At 45.9% G+C, this 11,000-nt stretch overlaps 34 non-coding genes across 34 annotated transcripts; all 34 read left to right on the top strand.

Moving 5' to 3' along the window:
* Window positions 1–14: 14 nt before the first annotated feature.
* Window positions 15–133, top strand: LOC133455732 (5S ribosomal RNA). The gene has a single exon (XR_009783676.1). It is a non-coding gene; the product is annotated as a 5S ribosomal RNA (ribosomal RNA).
* Window positions 134–332: 199 nt separating this feature from the next.
* Window positions 333–451, top strand: LOC133455673 (5S ribosomal RNA). Its single transcript, XR_009783623.1, has one exon. It is a non-coding gene; the product is annotated as a 5S ribosomal RNA (ribosomal RNA).
* Window positions 452–668: 217 nt separating this feature from the next.
* LOC133455700 (5S ribosomal RNA) lies at window positions 669–787 on the top strand. The gene has a single exon (XR_009783647.1). It is a non-coding gene; the product is annotated as a 5S ribosomal RNA (ribosomal RNA).
* Window positions 788–986: 199 nt separating this feature from the next.
* LOC133455587 (5S ribosomal RNA) lies at window positions 987–1,105 on the top strand. Its single transcript, XR_009783545.1, has one exon. It is a non-coding gene; the product is annotated as a 5S ribosomal RNA (ribosomal RNA).
* A 216-nt stretch (window positions 1,106–1,321) lies between these two features.
* Window positions 1,322–1,440, top strand: LOC133455742 (5S ribosomal RNA). The gene has a single exon (XR_009783685.1). It is a non-coding gene; the product is annotated as a 5S ribosomal RNA (ribosomal RNA).
* A 217-nt stretch (window positions 1,441–1,657) lies between these two features.
* On the top strand, window positions 1,658–1,776 carry LOC133455595 (5S ribosomal RNA). The gene has a single exon (XR_009783553.1). It is a non-coding gene; the product is annotated as a 5S ribosomal RNA (ribosomal RNA).
* A 199-nt stretch (window positions 1,777–1,975) lies between these two features.
* On the top strand, window positions 1,976–2,094 carry LOC133455672 (5S ribosomal RNA). Its single transcript, XR_009783622.1, has one exon. It is a non-coding gene; the product is annotated as a 5S ribosomal RNA (ribosomal RNA).
* Window positions 2,095–2,311: 217 nt separating this feature from the next.
* LOC133455699 (5S ribosomal RNA) lies at window positions 2,312–2,430 on the top strand. Its single transcript, XR_009783646.1, has one exon. It is a non-coding gene; the product is annotated as a 5S ribosomal RNA (ribosomal RNA).
* Window positions 2,431–2,629: 199 nt separating this feature from the next.
* LOC133455586 (5S ribosomal RNA) lies at window positions 2,630–2,748 on the top strand. Its single transcript, XR_009783544.1, has one exon. It is a non-coding gene; the product is annotated as a 5S ribosomal RNA (ribosomal RNA).
* A 216-nt stretch (window positions 2,749–2,964) lies between these two features.
* LOC133455741 (5S ribosomal RNA) lies at window positions 2,965–3,083 on the top strand. Its single transcript, XR_009783684.1, has one exon. It is a non-coding gene; the product is annotated as a 5S ribosomal RNA (ribosomal RNA).
* A 217-nt stretch (window positions 3,084–3,300) lies between these two features.
* Window positions 3,301–3,419, top strand: LOC133455594 (5S ribosomal RNA). The gene has a single exon (XR_009783552.1). It is a non-coding gene; the product is annotated as a 5S ribosomal RNA (ribosomal RNA).
* Window positions 3,420–3,618: 199 nt separating this feature from the next.
* LOC133455671 (5S ribosomal RNA) lies at window positions 3,619–3,737 on the top strand. The gene has a single exon (XR_009783621.1). It is a non-coding gene; the product is annotated as a 5S ribosomal RNA (ribosomal RNA).
* A 217-nt stretch (window positions 3,738–3,954) lies between these two features.
* On the top strand, window positions 3,955–4,073 carry LOC133455558 (5S ribosomal RNA). The gene has a single exon (XR_009783519.1). It is a non-coding gene; the product is annotated as a 5S ribosomal RNA (ribosomal RNA).
* A 199-nt stretch (window positions 4,074–4,272) lies between these two features.
* LOC133455584 (5S ribosomal RNA) lies at window positions 4,273–4,391 on the top strand. The gene has a single exon (XR_009783543.1). It is a non-coding gene; the product is annotated as a 5S ribosomal RNA (ribosomal RNA).
* A 216-nt stretch (window positions 4,392–4,607) lies between these two features.
* LOC133455621 (5S ribosomal RNA) lies at window positions 4,608–4,726 on the top strand. Its single transcript, XR_009783576.1, has one exon. It is a non-coding gene; the product is annotated as a 5S ribosomal RNA (ribosomal RNA).
* A 217-nt stretch (window positions 4,727–4,943) lies between these two features.
* Window positions 4,944–5,062, top strand: LOC133455590 (5S ribosomal RNA). The gene has a single exon (XR_009783548.1). It is a non-coding gene; the product is annotated as a 5S ribosomal RNA (ribosomal RNA).
* A 199-nt stretch (window positions 5,063–5,261) lies between these two features.
* On the top strand, window positions 5,262–5,380 carry LOC133455583 (5S ribosomal RNA). Its single transcript, XR_009783542.1, has one exon. It is a non-coding gene; the product is annotated as a 5S ribosomal RNA (ribosomal RNA).
* A 216-nt stretch (window positions 5,381–5,596) lies between these two features.
* Window positions 5,597–5,715, top strand: LOC133455780 (5S ribosomal RNA). Its single transcript, XR_009783720.1, has one exon. It is a non-coding gene; the product is annotated as a 5S ribosomal RNA (ribosomal RNA).
* Window positions 5,716–5,914: 199 nt separating this feature from the next.
* On the top strand, window positions 5,915–6,033 carry LOC133455637 (5S ribosomal RNA). The gene has a single exon (XR_009783590.1). It is a non-coding gene; the product is annotated as a 5S ribosomal RNA (ribosomal RNA).
* A 199-nt stretch (window positions 6,034–6,232) lies between these two features.
* On the top strand, window positions 6,233–6,351 carry LOC133455731 (5S ribosomal RNA). Its single transcript, XR_009783675.1, has one exon. It is a non-coding gene; the product is annotated as a 5S ribosomal RNA (ribosomal RNA).
* A 199-nt stretch (window positions 6,352–6,550) lies between these two features.
* LOC133455648 (5S ribosomal RNA) lies at window positions 6,551–6,669 on the top strand. The gene has a single exon (XR_009783600.1). It is a non-coding gene; the product is annotated as a 5S ribosomal RNA (ribosomal RNA).
* Window positions 6,670–6,868: 199 nt separating this feature from the next.
* LOC133455730 (5S ribosomal RNA) lies at window positions 6,869–6,987 on the top strand. Its single transcript, XR_009783674.1, has one exon. It is a non-coding gene; the product is annotated as a 5S ribosomal RNA (ribosomal RNA).
* Window positions 6,988–7,186: 199 nt separating this feature from the next.
* LOC133455669 (5S ribosomal RNA) lies at window positions 7,187–7,305 on the top strand. The gene has a single exon (XR_009783619.1). It is a non-coding gene; the product is annotated as a 5S ribosomal RNA (ribosomal RNA).
* A 217-nt stretch (window positions 7,306–7,522) lies between these two features.
* LOC133455727 (5S ribosomal RNA) lies at window positions 7,523–7,641 on the top strand. Its single transcript, XR_009783672.1, has one exon. It is a non-coding gene; the product is annotated as a 5S ribosomal RNA (ribosomal RNA).
* Window positions 7,642–7,840: 199 nt separating this feature from the next.
* LOC133455582 (5S ribosomal RNA) lies at window positions 7,841–7,959 on the top strand. The gene has a single exon (XR_009783541.1). It is a non-coding gene; the product is annotated as a 5S ribosomal RNA (ribosomal RNA).
* A 216-nt stretch (window positions 7,960–8,175) lies between these two features.
* On the top strand, window positions 8,176–8,294 carry LOC133455739 (5S ribosomal RNA). Its single transcript, XR_009783683.1, has one exon. It is a non-coding gene; the product is annotated as a 5S ribosomal RNA (ribosomal RNA).
* A 217-nt stretch (window positions 8,295–8,511) lies between these two features.
* Window positions 8,512–8,630, top strand: LOC133455593 (5S ribosomal RNA). The gene has a single exon (XR_009783551.1). It is a non-coding gene; the product is annotated as a 5S ribosomal RNA (ribosomal RNA).
* Window positions 8,631–8,829: 199 nt separating this feature from the next.
* Window positions 8,830–8,948, top strand: LOC133455668 (5S ribosomal RNA). Its single transcript, XR_009783618.1, has one exon. It is a non-coding gene; the product is annotated as a 5S ribosomal RNA (ribosomal RNA).
* A 217-nt stretch (window positions 8,949–9,165) lies between these two features.
* Window positions 9,166–9,284, top strand: LOC133455557 (5S ribosomal RNA). The gene has a single exon (XR_009783518.1). It is a non-coding gene; the product is annotated as a 5S ribosomal RNA (ribosomal RNA).
* A 199-nt stretch (window positions 9,285–9,483) lies between these two features.
* On the top strand, window positions 9,484–9,602 carry LOC133455581 (5S ribosomal RNA). Its single transcript, XR_009783540.1, has one exon. It is a non-coding gene; the product is annotated as a 5S ribosomal RNA (ribosomal RNA).
* A 216-nt stretch (window positions 9,603–9,818) lies between these two features.
* LOC133455620 (5S ribosomal RNA) lies at window positions 9,819–9,937 on the top strand. The gene has a single exon (XR_009783575.1). It is a non-coding gene; the product is annotated as a 5S ribosomal RNA (ribosomal RNA).
* A 217-nt stretch (window positions 9,938–10,154) lies between these two features.
* LOC133455578 (5S ribosomal RNA) lies at window positions 10,155–10,273 on the top strand. Its single transcript, XR_009783537.1, has one exon. It is a non-coding gene; the product is annotated as a 5S ribosomal RNA (ribosomal RNA).
* Window positions 10,274–10,472: 199 nt separating this feature from the next.
* Window positions 10,473–10,591, top strand: LOC133455580 (5S ribosomal RNA). Its single transcript, XR_009783539.1, has one exon. It is a non-coding gene; the product is annotated as a 5S ribosomal RNA (ribosomal RNA).
* Window positions 10,592–10,807: 216 nt separating this feature from the next.
* LOC133455675 (5S ribosomal RNA) lies at window positions 10,808–10,926 on the top strand. Its single transcript, XR_009783624.1, has one exon. It is a non-coding gene; the product is annotated as a 5S ribosomal RNA (ribosomal RNA).
* Window positions 10,927–11,000: the final 74 nt, after the last annotated feature.

Below are 11,000 nucleotides of genomic sequence, written 5' to 3'. Positions count from 1 at the left end.
AAGCTGCAGCTTCTGCTTACGGCCATACCAGCCTGGATGCGCCCGATCTCGTCTGATCTCTGAAGCTAAGCAGGGTCGGGCCTGGTTAGTACTTGGATGGTAGACCGCCTGGGAATACCAGGTGCTGTAAGCTTTTTCAACCAGCAGAGAGCGCTCTCGCTTAATCTGCCCACACATATTTCAATGTGGTAACAGCGACAGCTCACGTCCTAAAGTGTTTTGCACATGGTTAAGGCACTTTAACTCCAACAAATAAAACCAACAAATCAATGACTTATATTCTATGACTTATCTTCAACTCCATATAAGAGGTATTTCAAGCTGCAGCTTCTGCTTACGGCCATACCAGCCTGGATGAGCCCGATCTCGTCTGATCTCGGAAGCTAAGCAGGGTCGGGCCTGGTTAGTACTTGGATGGGAGACCGCCTGGGAATACCAGGTGCTGTAAGCATTTTCAACCAGCAGAGAGCGCTCTCGCTTAATCTACCCACACATATTTCAACGTGGTAACAGCGACAGCTCACGTCCAAAAGTGTTTTTCACATGGTTAAGGCACTTTAACTCCAACAAATAAGCGCTTCTAAATTATTATCACCAACAAATCAATGACTTATATTATATGACTTATCTTCAACTCCATATAAGAGGTATTTCAAGCAGCAGCTTCTGCTTACAGCCATACCAGCCTGGATGGGCCCGATCTCGTCTGATCTCGGAAGCTAAGCAGGGTCGGGCCTGGTTAGTACTTGGATGGGAGACCGCCTGGGAATACCAGGTGCTGTAAGCATTTTCAACCAGCAGAGAGCGCTCTCGCTTAATCTACCCACACATATTTCAACGTGGTAACAGTGACAGCTCACGTCCTGAAGTGTTTTGCACATGGTTAAGGCACTTTAACTCCAACAAATAAAACCAACAAATCAATGACTTATATTCTATGACTTATCTTCAACTCCATATAAGAGGTATTTCAAGCTGCAGCTTCTGCTTACGGCCATACCAGCCTGGATGCGCCCGATCTCGTCTGATCTCGGTAGCTAAGCAGGGTCGGGCCTGGTTAGTACTTGGATGGGAGACCGCCTGGGAATACCAGGTGCTGTAAGCTTTTTCAACCAGCAGAGAGCGCTCTCGCTTAATCTACCCACACATATTTCAACGTGGTAACAGCGACAGCTCACGTCCTAAAGTGTTTTGCACATGGTTAAGGCACTTTAACTCCAACAAATATTCGCTTCTAAATTATTATCACCAACAAATCAATGACTTTTTTGTATGACTTATCTTCAACTCCATATAAGAGGTATTTCAAGCTGCAGCTTCAGCTTACGGCCATACCAGCCTGGATGCGCCCGATCTCGTCTGATCTTGGAAGCTAAGCAGGGTCGGGCCTGGTTAGTACTTGGATGGGAGACCGCATGGGAATACCAGGTGCTGCAAGCTTTTTCAACCAGCAGAGAGCGGTCTCGCTTAATCTACCAACACATATTTCAACGTGGTAAGGGCGACAGCTCACGTCCTAAAGTGTTTTGCACATGGTTAAGGCACTTTAACTCCAACAAATAAGCGCTTCTAAATTATTATCACCAACAAATCAATGACTTATATTATATGACTTATCTTCAACTCCATATAAGAGGTATTTCAATCTGCAGCTTCAGCTTACGGCCATACCAGCCTGGATGCGCCCGATCTCGTCTGATCTCGGAAGCTAAGCAGGGTCGGGCCTGGTTAGTACTTGGATGGGAGGCCACCTGGGAATACCAGGTGCTGTAAGCTTTTTCAACCAGCAGAGAACGCTCTCGCTTAATCTACCCACACATATTTCAACGTGGTAACAGCGACAGCTCACGTCCTAAAGTGTTTTGCACATGGTTAAGGCACTTTAACTCCAACAAATAAAACCAACAAATCAATGACTTATATTCTATGACTTATCTTCAACTCCATATCAGAGGTATTTCTAGCTGCAGCTTCTGCTTACGGCCATACCAGCCTGGATGAGCCCGATCTCGTCTGATCTCGGAAGCTAAGCAGGGTCGGGCCTGGTTAGTACTTGGATGGGAGACCGCCTGGGAATACCAGGTGCTGTAAGCATTTTCAACCAGCAGAGAGCGCTCTCGCTTAATCTACCCACACATATTTCAACGTGGTAACAGCGACAGCTCACGTCCAAAAGTGTTTTTCACATGGTTAAGGCACTTTAACTCCAACAAATAAGCGCTTCTAAATTATTATCACCAACAAATCAATGACTTATATTATATGACTTATCTTCAACTCCATATAAGAGGTATTTCAAGCAGCAGCTTCTGCTTACAGCCATACCAGCCTGGATGGGCCCGATCTCGTCTGATCTCGGAAGCTAAGCAGGGTCGGGCCTGGTTAGTACTTGGATGGGAGACCGCCTGGGAATACCAGGTGCTGTAAGCATTTTCAACCAGCAGAGAGCGCTCTCGCTTAATCTACCCACACATATTTCAACGTGGTAACAGTGACAGCTCACGTCCTGAAGTGTTTTGCACATGGTTAAGGCACTTTAACTCCAACAAATAAAACCAACAAATCAATGACTTATATTCTATGACTTATCTTCAACTCCATATAAGAGGTATTTCAAGCTGCAGCTTCTGCTTACGGCCATACCAGCCTGGATGCGCCCGATCTCGTCTGATCTCGGTAGCTAAGCAGGGTCGGGCCTGGTTAGTACTTGGATGGGAGACCGCCTGGGAATACCAGGTGCTGTAAGCTTTTTCAACCAGCAGAGAGCGCTCTCGCTTAATCTACCCACACATATTTCAACGTGGTAACAGCGACAGCTCACGTCCTAAAGTGTTTTGCACATGGTTAAGGCACTTTAACTCCAACAAATATTCGCTTCTAAATTATTATCACCAACAAATCAATGACTTTTTTGTATGACTTATCTTCAACTCCATATAAGAGGTATTTCAAGCTGCAGCTTCAGCTTACGGCCATACCAGCCTGGATGCGCCCGATCTCGTCTGATCTTGGAAGCTAAGCAGGGTCGGGCCTGGTTAGTACTTGGATGGGAGACCGCATGGGAATACCAGGTGCTGCAAGCTTTTTCAACCAGCAGAGAGCGGTCTCGCTTAATCTACCAACACATATTTCAACGTGGTAAGGGCGACAGCTCACGTCCTAAAGTGTTTTGCACATGGTTAAGGCACTTTAACTCCAACAAATAAGCGCTTCTAAATTATTATCACCAACAAATCAATGACTTATATTATATGACTTATCTTCAACTCCATATAAGAGGTATTTCAATCTGCAGCTTCAGCTTACGGCCATACCAGCCTGGATGCGCCCGATCTCGTCTGATCTCGGAAGCTAAGCAGGGTCGGGCCTGGTTAGTACTTGGATGGGAGGCCACCTGGGAATACCAGGTGCTGTAAGCTTTTTCAACCAGCAGAGAACGCTCTCGCTTAATCTACCCACACATATTTCAACGTGGTAACAGCGACAGCTCACGTCCTAAAGTGTTTTGCACATGGTTAAGGCACTTTAACTCCAACAAATAAAACCAACAAATCAATGACTTATATTCTATGACTTATCTTCAACTCCATATCAGAGGTATTTCTAGCTGCAGCTTCTGCTTACGGCCATACCAGCCTGGATGAGCCCGATCTCGTCTGATCTCGGAAGCTAAGCAGGGTCGGGCCTGGTTAGTACTTGGATGGGAGACCGCCTGGGAATACCAGGTGCTGTAAGCATTTTCAACCAGCAGAGAGCGCTCTCGCTTAATCTACCCACACATATTTCAACGTGGTAACAGCGACAGCTCACGTCCAAAAGTGTTTTTCACATGGTTAAGGCACTTTAACTCCAACAAATAAGCGCTTCTAAATTATTATCACCAACAAATCAATGACTTATATTATATGACTTATCTTCAACTCCATATAAGAGGTATTTCAAGCAGCAGCTTCTGCTTACGGCCATACCAGCCTGGATGCGCCCGATCTCGTCTGATCTCGGAAGCTAAGCAGGGTCGGGCCTGGTTAGTACTTGGATGGGAGACCGCCTGGGAATACCAGGTGCTGTAAGCATTTTCAACCAGCAGAGAGCGCTCTCGCTTAATCTACCCACACATATTTCAACGTGGTAACAGTGACAGCTCACGTCCTGAAGTGTTTTGCACATGGTTAAGGCACTTTAACTCCAACAAATAAAACCAACAAATCAATGACTTATATTCTATGACTTATCTTCAACTCCATATAAGAGGTATTTCAAGCTGCAGCTTCTGCTTACGGCCATACCAGCCTGGATGCGCCCGATCTCGTCTGATCTCGGTAGCTAAGCAGGGTCGGGCCTGGTTAGTACTTGGATGGGAGACCGCCTGGGAATACCAGGTGCTGTAAGCTTTTTCAACCAGCAGAGAGCGCTCTCGCTTAATCTACCCACACATATTTCAACGTGGTAACAGCGACAGCTCACGTCCTAAAGTGTTTTGCACATGGTTAAGGCACTTTAACTCCAACAAATATGCGCTTCTAAATTATTATCACCAACAAATCAATGACTTTTTTGTATGACTTATCTTCAACTCCATATAAGAGGTATTTCAAGCTGCAGCTTCAGCTTACGGCCATACCAGCCTGGATGCGCCCGATCTCGTCTGATCTTGGAAGCTAAGCAGGGTCGGGCCTGGTTAGTACTTGGATGGGAGACCGCCTGGGAATACCAGGTGCTGTAAGCTTTTTCAACCAGCAGAGAGCGGTCTCGCTTAATCTACCAACACATATTTCAACGTGGTAAGGGCGACAGCTCACGTCCTAAAGTGTTTTGCACATGGTTAAGGCACTTTAACTCCAACAAATAAGCGCTTCTAAATTATTATCACCAACAAATCAATGACTTATATTATATGACTTATCTTCAACTCCATATAAGAGGTATTTCAAGCAGCAGCTTCTGCTTACGGCCATACCAGCCTGGATGCGCCCGATCTCGTCTGATCTCGGAAGCTAAGCAGGGTAGGGCCTGGTTAGTACTTGGATGGGAGACCGCCTGGGAATACCAGGTGCTGTAAGCATTTTCAACCAGCAGAGAGCGCTCTCGCTTAATCTACCCACACATATTTCAACGTGGTAACAGTGACAGCTCACGTCCTGAAGTGTTTTGCACATGGTTAAGGCACTTTAACTCCAACAAATAAAACCAACAAATCAATGACTTATATTCTATGACTTATCTTCAACTCCATATAAGAGGTATTTCAAGCTGCAGCTTCTGCTTACGGCCATACCAGCCTGGATGCGCCCGATCTCGTCTGATCTCGGTAGCTAAGCAGGGTCGGGCCTGGTTAGTACTTGGATGGGAGACCGCCTGGGAATACCAGGTGCTGTAAGCTTTTTCAACCAGCAGAGAGCGCTCTCGCTTAATCTACCCACACATATTTCAACGTGGTAACAGCGACAGCTCACGTCCTAAAGTGTTTTGCACATGGTTAAGGCACTTTAACTCCAACAAATATGCGCTTCTAAATTATTATCACCAACAAATCAATGACTTTTTTGTATGACTTATCTTCAACTCCATATAAGAGGTATTTCAAGCTGCAGCTTCTGCTTACGGCCATACCAGCCTGGATGCGCCTGATCTCGTCTGATATCGGAAGCTAAGCAGGGTCGGGCCTGGTTAGTACTTGGATGGTAGACCGTCTGGGAATACCAGGTGCTGTAAGCTTTTTCAACCAGCAGAGAGCGCTCTCGCTTAATCTACCCACACATATTTCAACGTGGTAACAGCGACAGCTCACGTCCTGAAGTGTTTTGCACATGGTTAAGGCACTTTAACTCCAACAAATAAAACCAACAAATCAATGACTTATATTCTATGACTTATCTTCAACTCCATATAAGAGGTATTTCAAGCTGCAGCTTCAGCTTACGGCCATACCAGCCTGGATGCGCCCGATCTCGTCTGATCTCGGAAGCTAAGCAGGGTCGGGCCTGGTTAGTACTTGGATGGGAGACCGCCAGGGAGTACCAGGTGCTGTAAGCTTTTTCAACCAGCAGAGAGCGCTCTCGCTTAATCTACCCACACATATTTCAACGTGGTAAGAGCGACAGCTCACGTCCTAAAGTGTTTTGCACATGGTTAAGGCACTTTAACTCCAACAAATAAAACCAACAAATCAATGACTTATATTCTATGACTTATCTTCAACTCCATATCAGAGGTATTTTAAGCTGCAGCTTCTGCTTACGGCCATACCAGCCTGGATGCGCCCGATCTCGTCTGATCTCTGAAGCTAAGCAGGGTCGGGCCTGGTTAGTACTTGGATGGTAGACCGCCTGGGAATACCAGGTGCTGTAAGCTTTTTCAACCAGCAGAGAGCGCTCTCGCTTAATCTGCCCACACATATTTCAATGTGGTAACAGCGACAGCTCACGTCCTAAAGTGTTTTGCACATGGTTAAGGCACTTTAACTCCAACAAATAAAACCAACAAATCAATGACTTATATTCTATGACTTATCTTCAACTCCATATAAGAGGTATTTCAAGCTGCAGCTTCTGCTTACGGCCATACCAGCCTGGATGAGCCCGATCTCGTCTGATCTCGGAAGCTAAGCAGGGTCGGGCCTGGTTAGTACTTGGATGGGAGACCGCCTGGGAATACCAGGTGCTGTAAGCTTTTTCAACCAGCAGAGAGCGCTCTCGCTTAATCTACCCACACATATTTCAACGTGGTAAGAGCGACAGCTCACGTCCTAAAGTGTTTTGCACATGGTTAAGGCACTTTAACTCCAACAAATAAAACCAACAAATCAATGACTTATATTCTATGACTTATCTTCAACTCCATATCAGAGGTATTTCAAGCTGCAGCTTCTGCTTACGGCCATACCAGCCTGGATGCGCCCGATCTCGTCTGATCTCTGAAGCTAAGCAGGGTCGGGCCTGGTTAGTACTTGGATGGTAGACCGCCTGGGAATACCAGGTGCTGTAAGCTTTTTCAACCAGCAGAGAGCGCTCTCGCTTAATCTGCCCACACATATTTCAATGTGGTAACAGCGACAGCTCACGTCCTAAAGTGTTTTGCACATGGTTAAGGCACTTTAACTCCAACAAATAAAACCAACAAATCAATGACTTATATTCTATGACTTATCTTCAACTCCATATAAGAGGTATTTCAAGCTGCAGCTTCTGCTTACGGCCATACCAGCCTGGATGAGCCCGATCTCGTCTGATCTCGGAAGCTAAGCAGGGTCGGGCCTGGTTAGTACTTGGATGGGAGACCGCCTGGGAATACCAGGTGCTGTAAGCATTTTCAACCAGCAGAGAGCGCTCTCGCTTAATCTACCCACACATATTTCAACGTGGTAACAGCGACAGCTCACGTCCAAAAGTGTTTTTCACATGGTTAAGGCACTTTAACTCCAACAAATAAGCGCTTCTAAATTATTATCACAAACAAATCAATGACTTATATTATATGACTTATCTTCAACTCCATATAAGAGGTATTTCAAGCAGCAGCTTCTGCTTACAGCCATACCAGCCTGTATGGGCCCGATCTCGTCTGATCTCGGAAGCTAAGCAGGGTCGGGCCTGGTTAGTACTTGGATGGGAGACCGCCTGGGAATACCAGGTGCTGTAAGCATTTTCAACCAGCAGAGAGCGCTCTCGCTTAATCTACCCACACATATTTCAACGTGGTAACAGTGACAGCTCACGTCCTGAAGTGTTTTGCACATGGTTAAGGCACTTTAACTCCAACAAATAAAACCAACAAATCAATGACTTATATTCTATGACTTATCTTCAACTCCATATAAGAGGTATTTCAAGCTGCAGCTTCTGCTTACGGCCATACCAGCCTGGATGCGCCCGATCTCGTCTGATCTCGGTAGCTAAGCAGGGTCGGGCCTGGTTAGTACTTGGATGGGAGACCGCCTGGGAATACCAGGTGCTGTAAGCTTTTTCAACCAGCAGAGAGCGCTCTCGCTTAATCTACCCACACATATTTCAACGTGGTAACAGCGACAGCTCACGTCCTAAAGTGTTTTGCACATGGTTAAGGCACTTTAACTCCAACAAATATTCGCTTCTAAATTATTATCACCAACAAATCAATGACTTTTTTGTATGACTTATCTTCAACTCCATATAAGAGGTATTTCAAGCTGCAGCTTCAGCTTACGGCCATACCAGCCTGGATGCGCCCGATCTCGTCTGATCTTGGAAGCTAAGCAGGGTCGGGCCTGGTTAGTACTTGGATGGGAGACCGCATGGGAATACCAGGTGCTGCAAGCTTTTTCAACCAGCAGAGAGCGGTCTCGCTTAATCTACCAACACATATTTCAACGTGGTAAGGGCGACAGCTCACGTCCTAAAGTGTTTTGCACATGGTTAAGGCACTTTAACTCCAACAAATAAGCGCTTCTAAATTATTATCACCAACAAATCAATGACTTATATTATATGACTTATCTTCAACTCCATATAAGAGGTATTTCAATCTGCAGCTTCAGCTTACGGCCATACCAGCCTGGATGCGCCCGATCTCGTCTGATCTCGGAAGCTAAGCAGGGTCGGGCCTGGTTAGTACTTGGATGGGAGGCCACCTGGGAATACCAGGTGCTGTAAGCTTTTTCAACCAGCAGAGAACGCTCTCGCTTAATCTACCCACACATATTTCAACGTGGTAACAGCGACAGCTCACGTCCTAAAGTGTTTTGCACATGGTTAAGGCACTTTAACTCCAACAAATAAAACCAACAAATCAATGACTTATATTCTATGACTTATCTTCAACTCCATATCAGAGGTATTTCTAGCTGCAGCTTCTGCTTACGGCCATACCAGCCTGGATGAGCCCGATCTCGTCTGATCTCGGAAGCTAAGCAGGGTCGGGCCTGGTTAGTACTTGGATGGGAGACCGCCTGGGAATACCAGGTGCTGTAAGCATTTTCAACCAGCAGAGAGCGCTCTCGCTTAATCTACCCACACATATTTCAACGTGGTAACAGCGACAGCTCACGTCCAAAAGTGTTTTTCACATGGTTAAGGCACTTTAACTCCAACAAATAAGCGCTTCTAAATTATTATCACCAACAAATCAATGACTTATATTATATGACTTATCTTCAACTCCATATAAGAGGTATTTCAAGCAGCAGCTTCTGCTTACGGCCATACCAGCCTGGATGCGCCCGATCTCGTCTGATCTCGGAAGCTAAGCAGGGTCGGGCCTGGTTAGTACTTGGATGGGAGACCGCCTGGGAATACCAGGTGCTGTAAGCATTTTCAACCAGCAGAGAGCGCTCTCGCTTAATCTACCCACACATATTTCAACGTGGTAACAGTGACAGCTCACGTCCTGAAGTGTTTTGCACATGGTTAAGGCACTTTAACTCCAACAAATAAAACCAACAAATCAATGACTTATATTCTATGACTTATCTTCAACTCCATATAAGAGGTATTTCAAGCTGCAGCTTCTGCTTACGGCCATACCAGCCTGGATGCGCCCGATCTCGTCTGATCTCGGTAGCTAAGCAGGGTCGGGCCTGGTTAGTACTTGGATGGGAGACCGCCTGGGAATACCAGGTGCTGTAAGCTTTTTCAACCAGCAGAGAGCGCTCTCGCTTAATCTACCCACACATATTTCAACGTGGTAACAGCGACAGCTCACATCCTAAAGTGTTTTGCACATGGTTAAGGCACTTTAACTCCAACAAATATGCGCTTCTAAATTATTATCACCAACAAATCAATGACTTTTTTGTATGACTTATCTTCAACTCCATATAAGAGGTATTTCAAGCTGCAGCTTCAGCTTACGGCCATACCAGCCTGGATGCGCCCGATCTCGTCTGATCTTGGAAGCTAAGCAGGGTCGGGCCTGGTTAGTACTTGGATGGGAGACCGCCTGGGAATACCAGGTGCTGTAAGCTTTTTCAACCAGCAGAGAGCGGTCTCGCTTAATCTACCAACACATATTTCAACGTGGTAAGGGCGACAGCTCACGTCCTAAAGTGTTTTGCACATGGTTAAGGCACTTTAACTCCAACAAATAAGCGCTTCTAAATTATTATCACCAACAAATCAATGACTTATATTATATGACTTATCTTCAACTCCATATAAGAGGTATTTCAAGCAGCAGCTTCTGCTTACGGCCATACCAGCCTGGATGCGCCCGATCTCGTCTGATCTCGGAAGCTAAGCAGGGTAGGGCCTGGTTAGTACTTGGATGGGAGACCGCCTGGGAATACCAGGTGCTGTAAGCATTTTCAACCAGCAGAGAGCGCTCTCGCTTAATCTACCCACACATATTTCAACGTGGTAACAGTGACAGCTCACGTCCTGAAGTGTTTTGCACATGGTTAAGGCACTTTAACTCCAACAAATAAAACCAACAAATCAATGACTTATATTCTATGACTTATCTTCAACTCCATATAAGAGGTATTTCAAGCTGCAGCTTCTGCTTACGGCCATACCAGCCTGGATGCGCCCGATCTCGTCTGATCTCGGTAGCTAAGCAGGGTCGGGCCTGGTTAGTACTTGGATGGGAGACCGCCTGGGAATACCAGGTGCTGTAAGCTTTTTCAACCAGCAGAGAGCGCTCTCGCTTAATCTACCCACACATATTTCAACGTGGTAACAGCGACAGCTCACGTCCTAAAGTGTTTTGCACATGGTTAAGGCACTTTAACTCCAACAAATATGCGCTTCTAAATTATTATCACCAACAAATCAATGACTTTTTTGTATGACTTATCTTCAACTCCATATAAGAGGTATTTCAAGCTGCAGCTTCAGCTTACGGCTATACCAGCCTGGATGCGCCCGATCTCGTCTGATCTTGGAAGCTAAGCAGGGTCGGGCCTGGTTAGTACTTGGATGGGAGACCGCCTGGGAATACCAGGTGCTGTAAGCTTTTTCAACCAGCAGAGAGCGGTCTCGCTTAATCTACCAACACATATTTCAACGTGGTAAGGGCGACAGCTCACG

This window comes from Cololabis saira, chromosome 11 (assembly GCF_033807715.1).
Source record: "Cololabis saira isolate AMF1-May2022 chromosome 11, fColSai1.1, whole genome shotgun sequence".
In the NCBI taxonomy this organism is placed as follows: Eukaryota; Metazoa; Chordata; class Actinopteri; order Beloniformes; family Belonidae; genus Cololabis; species Cololabis saira.
This window is presented reverse-complemented; position numbering and strand designations above follow the sequence as displayed.